Here is a 15927-nt window from a genome sequence, read left to right as displayed (position 1 = left end):
GTTACGCAATCTAAATTCGAACTGCACGATTATAGTTACTCTGCCCTGCAAGTCGAAACTGAATCTCAGAACCAGTCCGAAGTGATGATTCATTCCCCAGGATTTACTTCCGTTCTTTTCTTTTTGCCATCTGGCAGCCTTTAATCCCAGAATTATCTTTCTCAGTGAAAGATTAGCCAGCTGCCAGAAAACCGAGAGTAGGCATAAATAGGCCATTTTCTGGTTGGCAAGATGTAATGAGTGATGTGTCACCGGGATCAGTGCTGGGACCTCAACGTTTTACAATGACTTTGATGACAGTACCAAAGGTTTTGTCACTTAGTTTGCTGATGATGCAGGCCAAAAGGAAAAGGTGGTGGTGTTGCTCGGATAATAAGGGACGGCATCAGAACATTAGTAAGGGTGGATCTCAGATCAGGAATACAAAACCGGAATATGTTTGGGTGGAGCCAAGAAACAGCATGGGGCAGGAAACATTGGTGAGAGGTGTTATAGGCCACCAAACAGTAGGGGTTGTGTGGGACATGGTATTAATTGGAGATTAGAGAATAGGTAAAACATTATAGCATGGGTAAAATATTAAGGAGTGACTTCAATCTGCATATAGACTGGGTTAACCTAATGGACACTGATGCTGTGGAGGACACGTTTCTGGAGTATCTTAGGGACAGTTTTCTACAGCAGTAAGTTGAGGAACCAACTAGAGAACAGGCGCTTGTAGATCTAATATTATGCATTGAAAAAGGGCTAATCGATAATCGTGCTGAAAAATAACCTTTCAGGATGAGTGACCAGAATATTGAATATGAGGTATTCCAATCTGAAGCCAAGGTATTACGTTTGAAGGAAATTATGACGGTAGAAGGGACAAATTAGCTGAGGTGGATTGGAGTAAATACATTAAAAAGTGTGACAGTCCACAGGCAATGGATAGACTTTCAATAATTATCACACACTTTACATTTCTTCAGAGCACAAGAACCCCAAAAGGTCAGAGAACCAGAGGAAGTAAAGTATTGTATAAGATTGAAAGAAAAGGCCGACAAAGTTATCAGAAATAGGAATAAACCTGAAGATTGGGAGGATTTTAGAATACAGCAAAGGACTAAGACACTGAGAAAGCGAGGGAGAATAGAATATGAATGTGAAACAGCAAATTACATTATAATGGACTGTAAAAATGTCTATAGGTACGTAAAAAGGAAACGTTTGTCCATTCCAGATAGTCAGGAGAATTTAGAATGAGGAATAGAGATCTCTACAGCCACCTCGTTCAACACTCTGAGATGTAGATCATCAGCTTTTGGGGATTTATTCATTTCCAACACCATTAATTTCTCCAGGACTACTTTTTCACGAATTCTCATCTCTTCCTGTTCCTCGTGCTCACGAGTCCCTTGGTTTGCATGTGTTTTGGAGAAAGTTTAGCATCATCCTCCATGAAGACAAACACACATTACTCAGTTTCTCTGCCATTTCCTGACTCCCCATTATAAACTCTCCTGTCTCTGCCTGGAATGGACCCACATTTGTATTTGACAGTGTTTTCCTTTCCAAATATCTATCGAAGCTTTTCCAGTCGGTTTTTACGTTTCTCCCCAGTTTGCTCTCCTATTCTATTGCTCTTTATCGGTTTCTTGGCCCTCCTTCTCTGAATTCTAAAACATTTCCCAATCTGCAGGTTTACTAATATTTTGACCACGTTTTGAGCCTCTTCCATTGATCTAATGGAATCTTTTACTTTTCTTGTTAGCCAAGGTTGCATCACTTTTCCTGTTGGATTTTTGTTCTTTAAAGGAATCTATATTTGTTGTATATATGTAAAATAAAATTCGCAAAGATCCCATAGGCCGCTCTCGCCTTTGACCGAGAGCTGACTGGAGGTGATTTAACCCGAGGGTCAGCACACCTCAGGCCAGGGGCCTGGTTGAGAAGGCGGAGCCTTCATGAATAAACTCAGCCAGTACGGGAGTTGAATCCTCTCTGTTGGCCTCGCTCTGCATCACGAACCAGCCGTCCAGCCAACTGAGCTGACCGACCCCCTGATAAATATGTAATAATTCCTTCAATATTAGGTATTCCCCGTACCAATCAGTCTCCCAGTCCACCTCAAACAACTTGCCCCTCATACCGTGATAGTTTTCGTCTGTGAGGAACACCCAGATAACTTGAACAAAAGAACCATGTAACAACCAGGGCCCATCTCCACGGCAATGCGGCATGCTTTGCGTGGTTCCAAACAGAAATGGAAACTAAATATCTCCACACTTCCAAACCCCCTTTCGCTCTGTGATCCTTGTGCAATTTGAAGCCAGGTATTAGCAACAAGTCTCAAAGAGAATCAGCCCACTGGAGGCAAAGTGGTGAGACCGGCCAGTCCAGCAGAAAGAAACCCTCCAACTATCCCCACTGACCACCTGTCAGAATGAACAAAATGCAGTCCTGGGTGTACAGCAGAAACAATAACAGCAGAATCCAACCCCTGTAATCGATTGTGAAATTGTTGGTGTCACAGCAGGTGTGGTGAAACATGCAATCCCGTCTCACATTGAGAGGTGGACGGTGTCTCCTCAGTGTGAACTCGCTGGTGTCTCCGCAGGGTGGATGAATGACTGAATGCATTACCTCACTAAGAGCAGGTGAACGCTCTCTCTATAGTGTGAACTCGCTGGTGTGCCTGCAGGTTGAATAACCGAGTGAATCCCTTCCCACACTGAGAGCAGGTGAATGGCCTCTCCCCAGTGTGAACTTGCTGATGTCTCCGCAGGTTGGATGAATCACGGAACCCTTTCTCACACTGAGGGCAGGTGAATGGGCTCTCCCCAGTGTGAATTCGCTGGTGTGTCTGCAGGCTGGATAATTGAGTGAATCCCTTCCTACATTGAGAGCAGGTGAACGGTCTCTCCCCAGTGTGAACTCGCTGGTGTGACTGCAGGTGTGATAACCGAGTGAATTCCTTCCCACACTGTGAGCAGGTGAATGGGCTCTCCCCAGTGTGAACTCGCGGGTGTGTCTGCAGGATGGATGACTGAGTGAATCCTTTCCCACACTGGGAGCAGGTGAATGGCCTCTCCCCAGTGTGAACTCGCTGGTGTTTCTGCAGTTTGGATACTTCAGCAAATCCTTTCCCACACTGAGAACAAATGAACGGCCTGTCCCCAGTGTGAACTCGCTGATGTCTCAATAGGAGGGAAGAATCACAGTATACTTTCCCACACTGAGAGCAGTAAGGTGGCCTCTCCCCAGTATGAACTCGCTGGTGTTTCTGAGTAAATGCCTTCCCACACTGAGAGCAGGTGAACGGCCTCTCCCCAGTGTGACTGCGTCGATGAACCTCCAGCACAGATGGGACTCGGAATCCCTTCCCACAGTCCCCACATTTCCATGGTTTCTCCATGTTTTGGGTCTCCTCGAGTCTCTCCAGGTTGGACAATCAGTTGAAGCCTCTTCCACAGACACAATACGGGTATGGTCTCTCTATGAATGGTGTGATGTTCTTCACGCCGTGTAACTGGTTAAAGCTCTTTCCACAGTTAGTTCACTGAATCGCTCTTACTTGGGTGTGTGTTGTGTGGGTCTCGGTGCTTTTCCAGTCACACTGATGTTTGAAATCATTAGCTGACAGTTTGGGCAAATAGTTCTTCTTGATTCAAAGGCCAATGATATTCAGGTTCCAACAAAAGTACTGACTGTCAGATCGAGACGCAACATTTGAGATTTCTGTCTGTAATTCCTCATCTAATATCCTGTGAAAACAATTGACAAAATTCATCACAGTCAGTACAGGATAGAAACTCAGAACAGACAATTCTAGTTTCTATGTCATATTTTTTCCTTTCTCTTATTCCCCAAAAGCTGTAAATCTCCATCCCTCACCTTCCCTCCCTTCTCTTTTTTAAAATAAATTTAAAGTACCCAATTCATTTTTTTCCAATTAAAGGGCAATTTAGCTTAGCCAATCCACATACTGTTCACATTTTTGGGTTGTGGGGGCGAAACTCATGCAAACACGGGAGAATGTGCAAATTCCACACAAGACAGTGACCCAGATCCGGGATGGAACCTGGGACTTCGGCGCTGTAAGGCTGCATTGCTGTGCTGCCTCTTTCCCTGTTGTATCAAATAATAAGAATATTTACTGGTGTCACAAGTAGGCTGACATTAACGCTGCAATGAAGTTACTGTGTAAAACCCCTCGTCGCCACACTGCGGCGCTATTCACCCTCCCTATTCTCCTGAAGGTGCTGATTCTGGCTGATTGACAGATCCATGCTCACAGCTTCCTGTCCAGGAGGTCACAACAAATATGAGCTGCAACCAAAGAAAAAATACTGGAAAATCTCAGCAGGTCTGGCAGCATCTGTAGGGAGAAAAGAGCTAACATTTCGAGTCCAGATGACCCTTTGTCAAAGCTAAAAGACAGAGATAGTGGGAAAGATTTATGCATGAAAGATGACTCCATTCTCACTCCACAGTATAAAGAAGCTGACTGACCTGCTAATTTATCCACATTTTATGTCTTTACTTCCGATTTCCAGCATCCGCAGTATTTTGCTCTAATTTGAACCTTCAGACCTCCTCCCACCCAGTCAGCTCAGTGGAATGTCCTCCAGCTGTTTTGTTTGGATTGTTGTCACCATCCGGGTCACTGGGAACCTGAGGCCCCGCCCACTCGTCCGGCCGAATCCGCGCATGCGCTTCGCTGCCCGCCCAAACAAGATGGCGGCCATTAACTTGGGCCTGTTCCCAGGAAAAAGCCCTGGAGCAGAAAGCAGGGGACCGGCAGGCTCCTGTCGGGGCTTGCAGCCCGCACCAGGTCTTTATGAAGTCTCCGCTCCCTCCCACCCCACCTTCCGGCTCCATTCCTCTCTCCGCCCCTCACCTGCCGAAAAAAGCCTCTGCCGCACTCGCAGGACTCCGAGCAAAGTGAAATTGCGCATGCTCCAGATACAGCATTGCGCCTTCGTACTGGGCTCCTGGGCAGTTACCAGGGCAGATTTACAAACGCTGGGTATGTTGGGTAATAATAGCACCATTGAAACTCCAAATAGGCAGTAGAAGATGTATTTTGTTACATAGTTGAAATAAAACACAAATTTGTGTAAATGGGTGTTGTGTTATGTTCTATTTCCCAAAGTGATTTAAATGGCTGTTCTAAACAAAAGCAAATTGCTGCGGATGCTGGAATCTGAAACTAAAAGAAAAATGTTGGAAAATCTCAGCAGGTCCGGCAGCACATGTAAGGAGAAAAAAGAGCCCAGATGCCCCTTTGTCAAAGCTAAAAGCCGTTGAAAGTGGGAGATATTTATACTGTAGGGGGAGAGAATGAAAGATGAGTCATAACCACAGAAACAAAAGGAAAAGAGTGCTAAAATGTGCAGGTTAGGTGGATTGGTTCTGCTAAATTGCCCCTTCATGTCCAAAAGGTTTGTCGGGTTATGGGGATAGGTTGGAGGCATGGGCTTAATTAGGGTGCTATTTCCAAGGGCTGGTACAGACTTGATGGGCCAAATGGCCTTCTCTGCACTGCAAATTCTATGATAATGGCAGTCCCCAGAGAGAATAAAAGGGCAAATAGCAGAGAAACTAAAATCAGAGAGTAAGCTGTGAAAGGAAGGGGAAACACGACTGAGAGAGAGGTAATGAAGGGGGGAAGGATTGTATTGGATTTGTTTATTGTCACGTGTACTGAGGCACAGTGAAAAGTATTTTTCTGCGAGCAGCTCAACAGATCATTAAGTACATTAAAAGAGAAGGAAATAATGGAAAATACATAATAGGGCAACAGAAGGCACACTACATAAACACCGGCATCGGATGAAGCATACAGGGGTGTAGTGTTACTGAGGTCAGTCCATAAGAGGGTTGTTTAGGAGTCTGGTAACAGCAGGAAAGGGGGGATAAGATAGGGGGAAAGAGTGGGGGGAGGATATATATAAAGAAAGGCAAAGAAATAAAAGGTAAAAGACAGTTAAAATTAAATGGAATGAAAATAGTGGGCTCGAGCTAATCATCTGAAGTTGTTGAATTCGATGTTGAGATGCAAAGTCTGTATCGTGCCTAACCGGAAGATGAGATGCTGTTCGTCCAGTTTGCGTTGAGTTTCACTGGAACATTGCAGCAGGCTAAGGACAGACATGTGGGTGTGGGAACAGGGTCTTATGTTAAAATGGCAAGCAACGGAAAGGTCAGGGACTTGAATGCGCACAGACCGAAGATCTACGTTTGGTCTCTCTGATATAGAGGAGACCACATTGGGAGCAGTGAATGCAATAGACCACATTGAAAGAGGTGCAAGTGAAACACTGCTTAACCTGGAGTCAGTGTTTTGGGCCTGGGATGTTAAGCATGGAAGAGATAAAAGGGCAGGTGTTGCACCTTCTGTGATTGCATGGGAAGGTGCCATAGGTGATGGGAGAGGTGCTGGGTATGGTGAAGAAGTGGACTAGATTATCTCGGAGGGAACGGTCTTTGTGGAATGCTAACAGAGGGGTGAAGGGAAGATGTGTTTGGTGGTGACATCACGCTGGAGTTGGCGAAAATAGCAGAGGATTATGCTTTGCATATGGAGGCTGGTGGGGTGAAATGTGAGAATGAGGGGGATTCTATCCTTGTTCTTGGAGGGAGGGGACGGGGTGACGGTAGTGCCGTGGGAGATGGACCGCACACTGTTTAGGGCCCTGCCAACAACTGTAGGTGATAAATCATGGTTGAGGAAGAAAGAACACATTTGAAGCACCACTTTGGTAAGTGGCATCATAAGAACAAATCTGACAGAGGCGGAGGAGCTGAGAGAAAGGGAGGGAGTCCTTACAGGGTGTAGGGTGCAAAGATAGCTGTGGGATTGTAATAGGTATCAGTAGATAGTCTATTGCCAGAAATGAAGCCAGCAAGATCAAGGGAGGGGAGGAGTCTGAGATGGACCAGGTGAAAGTGATGAAGGGATGGAAACTGGAAGCAAGGTTGATTAATTTTTCTAGGTCCGGACGACAGCATGAAGCAGCACCAAAATAGTCATCTATGTACCGGGGAAGGAATTGTGGGAGGGGACCCGGGTAGGTCTGGAACAAGGAATGTTCCACATACCCCATAAAAAGGCAAGCAGAGCAAGGACCCATGTAGGGTACCCATTGCTACCTTTGATTTGAAGAAAGTGGGATGAATTAAAGGAGAAGTTGTTGAACGTGTTCAGCCAGGCAGAGGAGAGTGGTGGTGAATGGGAATTGCCCAGGCCTCTTTTATTCAAGTATTATATCATTTTTTATTCAAATATTTATATCAAGTATTCCATATTCTTTTTTTAACCACCCTATCTACCTGTCCACCAATGGACATGCACACCAAGGCCCCTCTGATCCTCTGCACTTCCTCGGGTCCTACCATTGATGATCTATTCCCTTGCCTTGTTTGCAGATTCATTACCCAGCGTGAAACCACAGGCTGACCGTATGCTGTGTAAAACCTAACATTCCACAGGCTCCACTTTTCTGGAACAAGATGAAGAATCTGCTGCTTTCCAGATCCCTTCATTTCCTCTCATCTGTTTAAAGCCACAAACAGAAAGGTCCAGTTTTCTCCTGGAGTTTGAGACAAATCAGCTTTTGAGACAAAAATGATGCAGAGTTTCAGCCAATGAGAGAGACCCAGGCTTAGCCCCGCCCCTCATTCACTCCGATTGGTTGGAGGATCAGCTGCTGCCGCTCAGCTGGAGCATGCGCAGTATTGAGAGTAAACCGGTTCAGGCGATCGTTTGGAAATTCTCAGCCGGTCAAACACCGTCGGGAGGGATGGAGCCGGCGGCTTCATAAAAACCCCGTGCAGGTCCCAGGCTCCAAATACGAACCTTGGATACGACATTTGACGGCGAAGGTTGCTCGGGCTTTTATACTAGACAGGCCCAGATTAACCGCCCATTGAGGCTTTGCTCCACCTCCCATTCACTCTGATTGGCTGGAGGACCAGCCGCTCGTTCGGTCCTCCAGACCCGCCCCCTCATCCTATTGGTCCGAATCCGCCGTCCATCAGTCCCCGGGCATTGTGAGCTGGAGCAAACCCGTCACCATCATTGTCAGCTCCCTGGTTTGCAGCTGCGGAGCTTCTCCCTCCCTCCCGGGAACAGGCCCAGGTTAACGGGCACCATCCTGCTTCACACACTGGAGGGTGGGATAATAAATAAGAGCTGACACTTTGCACTCAAACCAATGAGGACTCTGATCTCTGGAAAGGAAGGAAACCCTGGCAGGTGGGCGGGGAGGATTCACAAACACCCGCTGGAGGCCCCAAACCCCCCAATAAGACCCATTGATTTTATTGTCAGTCTGCAGACAGGAGCTGGAGAACTGAACCCAGGCAGAGGAGAGGGATGGAGAAAACTGGGAGTGGAGGAAAGAAATGGTGCAGATGGTGAGATGAGGTTCGATTTCAGCCCAGGGAGGAGGGAGAGTGTGTGGGACGGGGATTTACAGCTTTGGGGGAACAAGAGAGGAAAAAATGTTCCAGAGAAACTAGAATTGCCTGTTCAGAATTTCTATCCTGGACTGACAGTGATGGCTTTTATAAACTCCTTTTACAGGGGGTTAGAATTGGAGAATTTGCACACAACAAACTGAACCCAACAGAAAGGTTTGTCTCTTTGCGAATTCTATCCTGCATCAACAGTGATGACTTTTGGAACATGAGAAATTACAGCTCTCAGGAAAGATTAAATGGAGTGGGGACTTTTTCTATCGACAACAACAAATTAAGCAGTGACCTGCTATAAATCTTTTAAATTATCAGTAGTTTGGAGAGGGGCGATGTGAGAGAGTGACCATCAATAAACAACAAGTCATAAATACAAGATAGTTACGAATAAATCCAAGTGAATAATACAGACAAAATTATTTATCAGAGGTTCAGAATGTGCAACTCATTACCATGGAAAGGAGTTGAAGAAAGTGCTGAGATGTTTTCAAAAGGAAACGGGACAAGCACATGAGAGAAAATGGAATCGAAAATCAGCAGAAAGGCTGAGATTTGATCGGTGTGACAGTCGGAGATATGTGCCAAGTATTGACAGTAGCAGAATCTGTAACAGAATGGCCTGGTTGTATTTTATATATTCACAGTAATTCAATGTAATCTCCTTTAACAGAATATTTGCAGTTGCAAACATCATGTTGAGATCTGACAGAGTCACTTGATTCATCAGGACCGGCCTTTCAACGTGGAAGGAGAAATGTTTGATTTGTCTTTCGGGAAAAATTTCAAAACTCCCTGTGATTGGAAAAGCACCAAGACACAGACATCGAAGTAATTTTCCACAGTTAGCTGGAACTGCGCTTTAACCAATCACACAGCATGAAATTAAATTGCAGCATTTACATCAGGGAGACACCGTACTCAGGCTTCAACTGATGATCCAAGTTGGAGAGACATAAGGACATTCGCACCAAAGGAAATAAAGAAGCAGCAATCGGACATTCAGGCCCGTGAGCCTGTTCCACCATTTAATAACATCACGGCTGATCTGATAGTGACCTCAAATCTGCATCCCACCTACACCTGATTTCTTCTTGATAACCATGGAGAAACCGTGGAAATGTTGGGACTGTGGGATGGGATGCCAATCCCCGTCTGAATTGGAAACTCATCAACGTATTCACACTGGGGAAAGGCCATTTACCTGCTGTGTGTGTGGGAAGGGATTCACTCGGACATCATCCCTCCTCACACACCAACTTGTTCATTCTGATCAGAGACCATTTAAATGTGCTGACTGTGAGCAGAGTTTTAAAAGTAAAAAGGATTTACTGAGACACCAACACACTCACACTGGGGAGAGGCCATTCACCTGCTCCGTGTGTGGGAAGGGATTCACTCGGACATCATCCCTCCTCACACACCAACTTGTTCATTCTGATCAGAGACCATTTAAATGTGCTGACTGTGAGCAGAGTTTTAAAAGTAAAAAGGATTTACTGAGACACCAACACACTCACACTGGGGAGAGGCCATTCACCTGCTCCGTGTGTGGGAAGGGATTCACTCGGTCATCCCACCTCCTGCAACACCAACTTGTTCATACTGATCAGAGACCTTTTAAATGTGCTGACTGTGAGAAGAGTTTTAAAAGTAAACAGGATTTACTGAGACATCGACGTATTCACACTGGGGAGAGGCCATTCACCTGCTCCGTGTGTGGGATGGGATTCACTCAGTCATCAGTCCTCCTGAGACACCAACTTGTCCATACTGATCAGAGACCTTTTAAATGTGCTGACTGTGAGATGAGCTTTAAAAGTAAAAATAATTTATTTTAAGAAATGGAGGCATAGACTATTCTCTAAATGGGAAAATACTGAGGAAATCACAAGCACAAAGGGACTTGGGAGACCTTGTTCAAGATTCTCTTCAGGTTAACGTGCGGGTGCACTGCAGCCTCACGGCGCCGAGGTACCAGGTTCGATCCTGGCTCTGGGTCACTGTCTGTGTGGAGTGTGCTCATTCTCCCCGTGTTTGGGTGGGTTTCGTCCCCTCATCCCAAAGATGTGCAGGGTAGGTGGATTGGCCACGCTAAATTTCCCGTTAATTGGAAAAAATGAATTGGGTACTCTAAATTTAAAAAAATGTAAAAACAAAAGGTTAATGTGTAGGTTCAGTCGGCAGTTAGGAAGGCAAATGCAATGTGTTCATGTCGAGAGAGCTCGAACACAAGACCAGGGATGTACTTCTGAGGCTATGTAAGGCCCTGAGCAGACCCCATTTGGAGTATTATCAGTTTTGGGCCCCGTATCTAAGGAAGGATGTGTTGGCCTTGGAAAGGGTCCAGAGGAGGTTTGCAAGAATGATCCCTGGAATGAAGAGCGTGTCGTATGAGGAACAGTTGAGGTCTCTGGGTCTGTACTCGTTGGAGTTCAGATGGATATGGGAGAATCTTATTAAAACTTACAGAATACTGCGAGGCCTGGGTAGAGTGACATGGAGAAGATGTTTCCACTTGTAGGAAAAACTAGAAGCAGAGGACACAATCTCAGACTACGGTTGCAATCCTTTAAAACAGAGTAAGAAGTCTTACAACACCAGGTTAAAGTCCAACAGATTTGTTTCGACTCACTAGCTTTCGGGGCACAGTTCCTTCCTCGGGTGACGAGGAGGAATTAAAACAGAGATGAGGAGGAATTTCTTCAGCCAGAGGGTGGTGAATCTGTGGAAGTCTTTGCCACAGAATGCCGTGGAGGCCAATTCACTGAGTGTCTTTAAGATAGAGATAGATAGGTTCTTGATTAATCAGGGGATCAGGAGTTATGGGGAGAAGGCAGGAGAATGGAGATGAGAAAAATATCAGCCATGATTGAATGGTGGAGCAGATTCGATGGGCCGAGTGGCCTAATTCTGCTACTATGTCTTATGTGAAGAAAAACAATCTGTGCTGCATGTGGGATCATGAATGCACTGCTCGAAAATGTGATGGAGGCAGATTCAATTGATGCATTGAAAAGAGAATTGGGCAACTATCTGTTACTGTCAGATCAGCCATGACCTTATTAAATGGTGGAGCAGACTGGGCTGAATAGCCAACTCCAGCTCCTTGCTCATCTGTTTGTATCTTTTGAGGAGAAAACTATCTACAGAGTTCAAGGCCAATGACTGTTGCAGAAAGTTGTCACAGATACAATTTGTTGAGTGCCTTTGTTTTGTGCTGTCACCTTTCTGTGCTACTGTGTTATGAGGGAATTGCAGTGCACCAATGCAAGAGAGGCAGATTGCTCCCACGATTTGGATTAGATTTTGTCACGTGTACCGAGGTACAGTGAAAATTATTATTCTGCGAGCAGCTCAAACAGATCATTTTGTACATGAAAAGAAAGTAAACTAAAAAGAAAATACATAATAGGGCAACACAAGGTACACAATGTAAAATGTAAATATATAGACAAAGGCATTGGGTGGAGCATACAGGAGTGTAGTATTAATCAGGTCAGTCCATAAGAGGGTTGTTTCAGAGTCTGGTAATAGCGGGGAAGAAGCTCTTTTCAATCTGTTCGTGCGTGTTCTCAGACTTTTGTATCTCCTGCCCGATGGAACAAGTTGGAAGAGTGAGTAAGCTGGGTGGGAGGGGTCTTTGATTATGCTGCCCGCTTTCCCAAGGCAGTGGGAGGTGTGGATAGAGTCAATGGATGGGAGGCAGGTTTGTGTGATGGACTGGGCTGTGTTCACTACTCTCTGAAGTTTCTTGTGGTCTTGGGCCGAGCAGTTGCCATACCAGGCTGTGATGCAACCAGATAGGATGCTTTCTATGGTGCATCTGTAAAAGTTGTTAAGATTAGTGTGGACATGCCAAATTTCCTTAGTTTCTTGAAGAAGTATAGGCGCTGTTGTGCTTTCTTGGTGGTAGCGTCGACGTGTGTGGACCAGGACAGATTTTTGGTGATGGAAACCCTGTGGCCCAGTGCAGGAGAGGCTGGTTGTTGGGCAGTGTGAGCTGAACATACATGGCTGGATAAAGACTAAGGCAGATGTCAAGACCCTTGAAGTGAAAACAGGTCTGGAGGGAGTGGGTCAGAAAACCTGGGGAGTTGCATTTTGCATGAATCGTGAGTGTGATCCAGTCACAATTATGAACAGTAAACAAACCTATCACTGGTTTGATGAGATGATATACCGTGTCCCAGGTGTTGTAAATACTGTACATACTGTAGATCAGCCTGCTTGCTGCCCATGTCTAAGTGATATCTTATCAGAATAATGTGCTTCTGTATTAAATAAAGTATCCAAACCTCTCATTGTGCTTCATGCCCAGCATCTTGCTTAACTGTGGATCTTCTGTTTTGCTAACAGGGAAATAGAATCTTCCTGTTTACTAATTGCTCTATGGCGGCTGTGTTACCCAGAATCCCCCACGCTGCAGAAAGTTCCCAATCAGTGAGTGTCCGAGGCCAGTACGCGGGTGCAGTGTGGGTGTGTGCTCTGAGCATGCTCAGTGTCAGTCATGGTGAGAGAGTGAGGACGAGCTGGGTTGAACACAACAGGAAGCTGTACCCCTGTGAGAAGGGCATCTCCCAGTCTCTGTTTGACTCCTGCAGCTTCCTGTCATGGTTTAGTTGGACAAGGAACTCTCATCATTGGAGCTGGAAAAGGGCATTGATTGCTGAGCAAGCAGAAAGATGCCCGGCAAGGATGGAATTCCAGCTGAACTGCTCACACACAGAAAGTCCCATCGACTGTCACACCTTCCTGCCCTCCCCCTTTGGGCTGTGGGACTGGTCCATGGAACATGTGTGATGCAATAAAAACAGCAGTGACAGAGGAGACAGCATCAACTACAGGGACATCTCACTCCTTAGAGTCAGGGGAAGACCTTCACTTGGGTGATATTTAAAAGATTCATCTACTTGCAGACTGAGTTTATCCAGAAGCACAGTGCGGTTTCTGTGCTGACAGATCTACAGTGAACATGATCTTCTCCACACACCAGCTACAAGGGAAGTGAACAATTGGGATTTGATCTGAAATGTCAGTGCTGAGAAAGTGAAATGTTCTAACTACTGAGTGAAAGTAAACCTTTCAGTGTGAATCACAATTTACTGGGACAATTGTTTCAATCTCTGAAGATAAACTTCAGCCTTGAAGTTATGTTTCGGAACTCACAAGCTGTGGGAAGCTTTGTGAATGTTTCCTCTTCCCTTTTGTAAACAAGCAGAGAAGTTAACCTTTTCCCCTGACACCAACAGCAACAATTTGAAATAAAGACTTTGTCTTTTAAAGATTTGGCTTCAACCCATTTGCTGGGGTCATATTTATGGCCGTGCGAGTCATCGTGGGCGAGATGGAAATTTTGCTGGAACATTTTTTTATAATCCTAATCTTTATTGTCACAAGTGATCTTACATTAACACTGCAATGAAGTTACAGTGAAAAGCCCCCAGTCAGCACATCCCGGAGCCTGTTCAGGTACACAGAGGGAGAATTCAGAATTGTCATGTGAGTGCACCTTTAAGAACTGGGTATTTATCAAATAGCTGCAGTGAAGACAGACAGCCCAGCTCCACCCACACTCTGATATTACTGCAGCTATTTTATAAACACCCATTTCTTAAAAATACATGTCAGAGGTTGGTTCTTTGCTCAGAGAGTGGTTGGTGTGTGGAACGCACTCCCAGCTATGGTAGTGGAGTCGGACACTTTAGGACTTTCAAGCGGTTATTGGATAGGCACATGGAGTGCACTAGAATGATTGTTGGTTGTAGGTTGATTTGATCTTAGTTTCAGACTAATTCGGCACAACAGCGTGGGTCGAAGGGCCTGTACAGTTCAATGTTCTATATCCCCACATTTCTCCGGTTTGCCCATGGTGCCGGTGTCCTTGTGTCTCTCCAGATTGGAGAAACAGTTCAAACCTTGTCCATACACCGAACACATGTACATATTCTCTTTGCTGTGAATGGTGTGATTTATTTTCAGGATGTGTAACTGGTAAAAGCTTTTTCCACGGTCAGTTCACTGGAGCACTCTCAGTCGTGTGTGTGTCTCGGTGCTTTCTCAGGCACACCCATGTTTGAAATCTCTTCCCACAGACAGAACAGACAAACATCTGTCCTTCCACATTCAAATTCAAGTCCAGATGAACTGAGTTATTCTGTTAATTTTCTGTCTGAAAATCCTCTTCTGAGCCCCAGTAAAATGGCTGCAGTCACTCGTAATTTACCTGGTGTCTCAAAGATGAGATGACTGAGTAGATCCCTTCCTACACTCGGAGCAGGTGAATGGCTTCACTCCAGTCCCACACATCCTGTCCCACACATGATGCAGGTGAGTGTGAGTGCGTCAATGAATTTCAACACAATGTGTAATTAAATTCTTTGCCACAGTCCCTACACTGGAACACTCTCACTCTGTGTGTCCATGTGCTGTTCCTGTCACACTGATGTTTGAAATCTTTCCCACAGACAGAACAAACATTTCTCCGGCCACATTCAAACGATATTCAGGTCCTGATGAATTGAGTGACTGTCAGATCTTGATGTGATGTTTGATTTGAGTTTCCTTTCTGTCAATCCACTCCTTGTGACCCTATAAAACCAATTTGCCCAGGTTAGCCTAGGACAGAAACTTAGAACAGATCATTCTAGTTCCCAGGATTTAAGTATTGCTCTCTTGTTTCCCAAAGCTGCAAATCCCAGTCCCACACACTTTCCCCTTCCCACAAACTCACCACAATGATTTCAGCGTCACCAATACCGAGATGAACATTGAATTCCAGATTATTGAATTTACCCTCCACCAATTGCCTTGATGGGATTTGAACCCTTGTCCCCAGAACACGAGCCTGTGTCTGTGGATTGCTGGTATAGTGAACCCCCATGGAGAGTGGTACTGGCCTGGAACTCAATGGTTACACTCAAAGACCAATAATATCCAGGTTCAGATTAATCAAGTGACTCTCAGGTTTGAATTTCTTGTTTGATTTCACTTTGCTGTGTTTAAATCCTCCCCTTGTAACCCCCTGTCAAAGGAGTTTCCAGAATCCATCACTGTCAGTCCTGCTGAGTGGACAGGGCTCACCACGCATGCGCCCTGCTGCACACAGCACCCGATGAGGATGGTGCTGGTTAACTGGGGAAAGGCTCTGCAGGAAAACCTTCCTGCTCGAGACCGGTAATTTCTTGTTTTAGCTTTGAGGCCTCCACTGGGTGTTGTGAAGCCTCCCCTCCCACCCACTGCCCCTAACGCTGCCTCCGCTTATCCGCCTCCTTCCCGCCTGAAGATGAGACAAACAAGCGTCTGTCCCTGGACATGAGCCGCACTGCGCATGCTCCACATCACAATGCCTGAGAGTGTTTGACGGCAGCTCCGGACCAATAGGAAGAGGGGGCATGACTGGAGGACCGAGCATGAACGGCTGGTCTTCCAAGCAATCGGAACTAATGAGGGGCAGGGCTGATCCCG

The 15927-nt window shown here is 45.6% G+C and overlaps 1 long non-coding RNA gene and 1 pseudogene across 1 annotated transcript; one reads left to right on the top strand and one right to left on the bottom strand.

Moving 5' to 3' along the window:
- LOC119951642 overlaps positions 1-15927 on the bottom strand; it is a 135459-nt pseudogene that overhangs the window by 25924 nt on the left and 93608 nt on the right.
- Positions 8583-9237, top strand: LOC119951183. The gene is made up of 2 exons (XR_005457539.1): positions 8583-8622; positions 9134-9237. It is a non-coding gene; the product is annotated as an uncharacterized LOC119951183 (long non-coding RNA).

This window comes from Scyliorhinus canicula, chromosome 17 (genome assembly GCF_902713615.1).
Source record: "Scyliorhinus canicula chromosome 17, sScyCan1.1, whole genome shotgun sequence".
Taxonomy (NCBI): domain Eukaryota; kingdom Metazoa; phylum Chordata; class Chondrichthyes; order Carcharhiniformes; family Scyliorhinidae; genus Scyliorhinus; species Scyliorhinus canicula.
The sequence above is the reverse complement of the archived record's forward strand: the minus strand, read 5'-3'. Positions and strand labels throughout refer to the sequence as shown.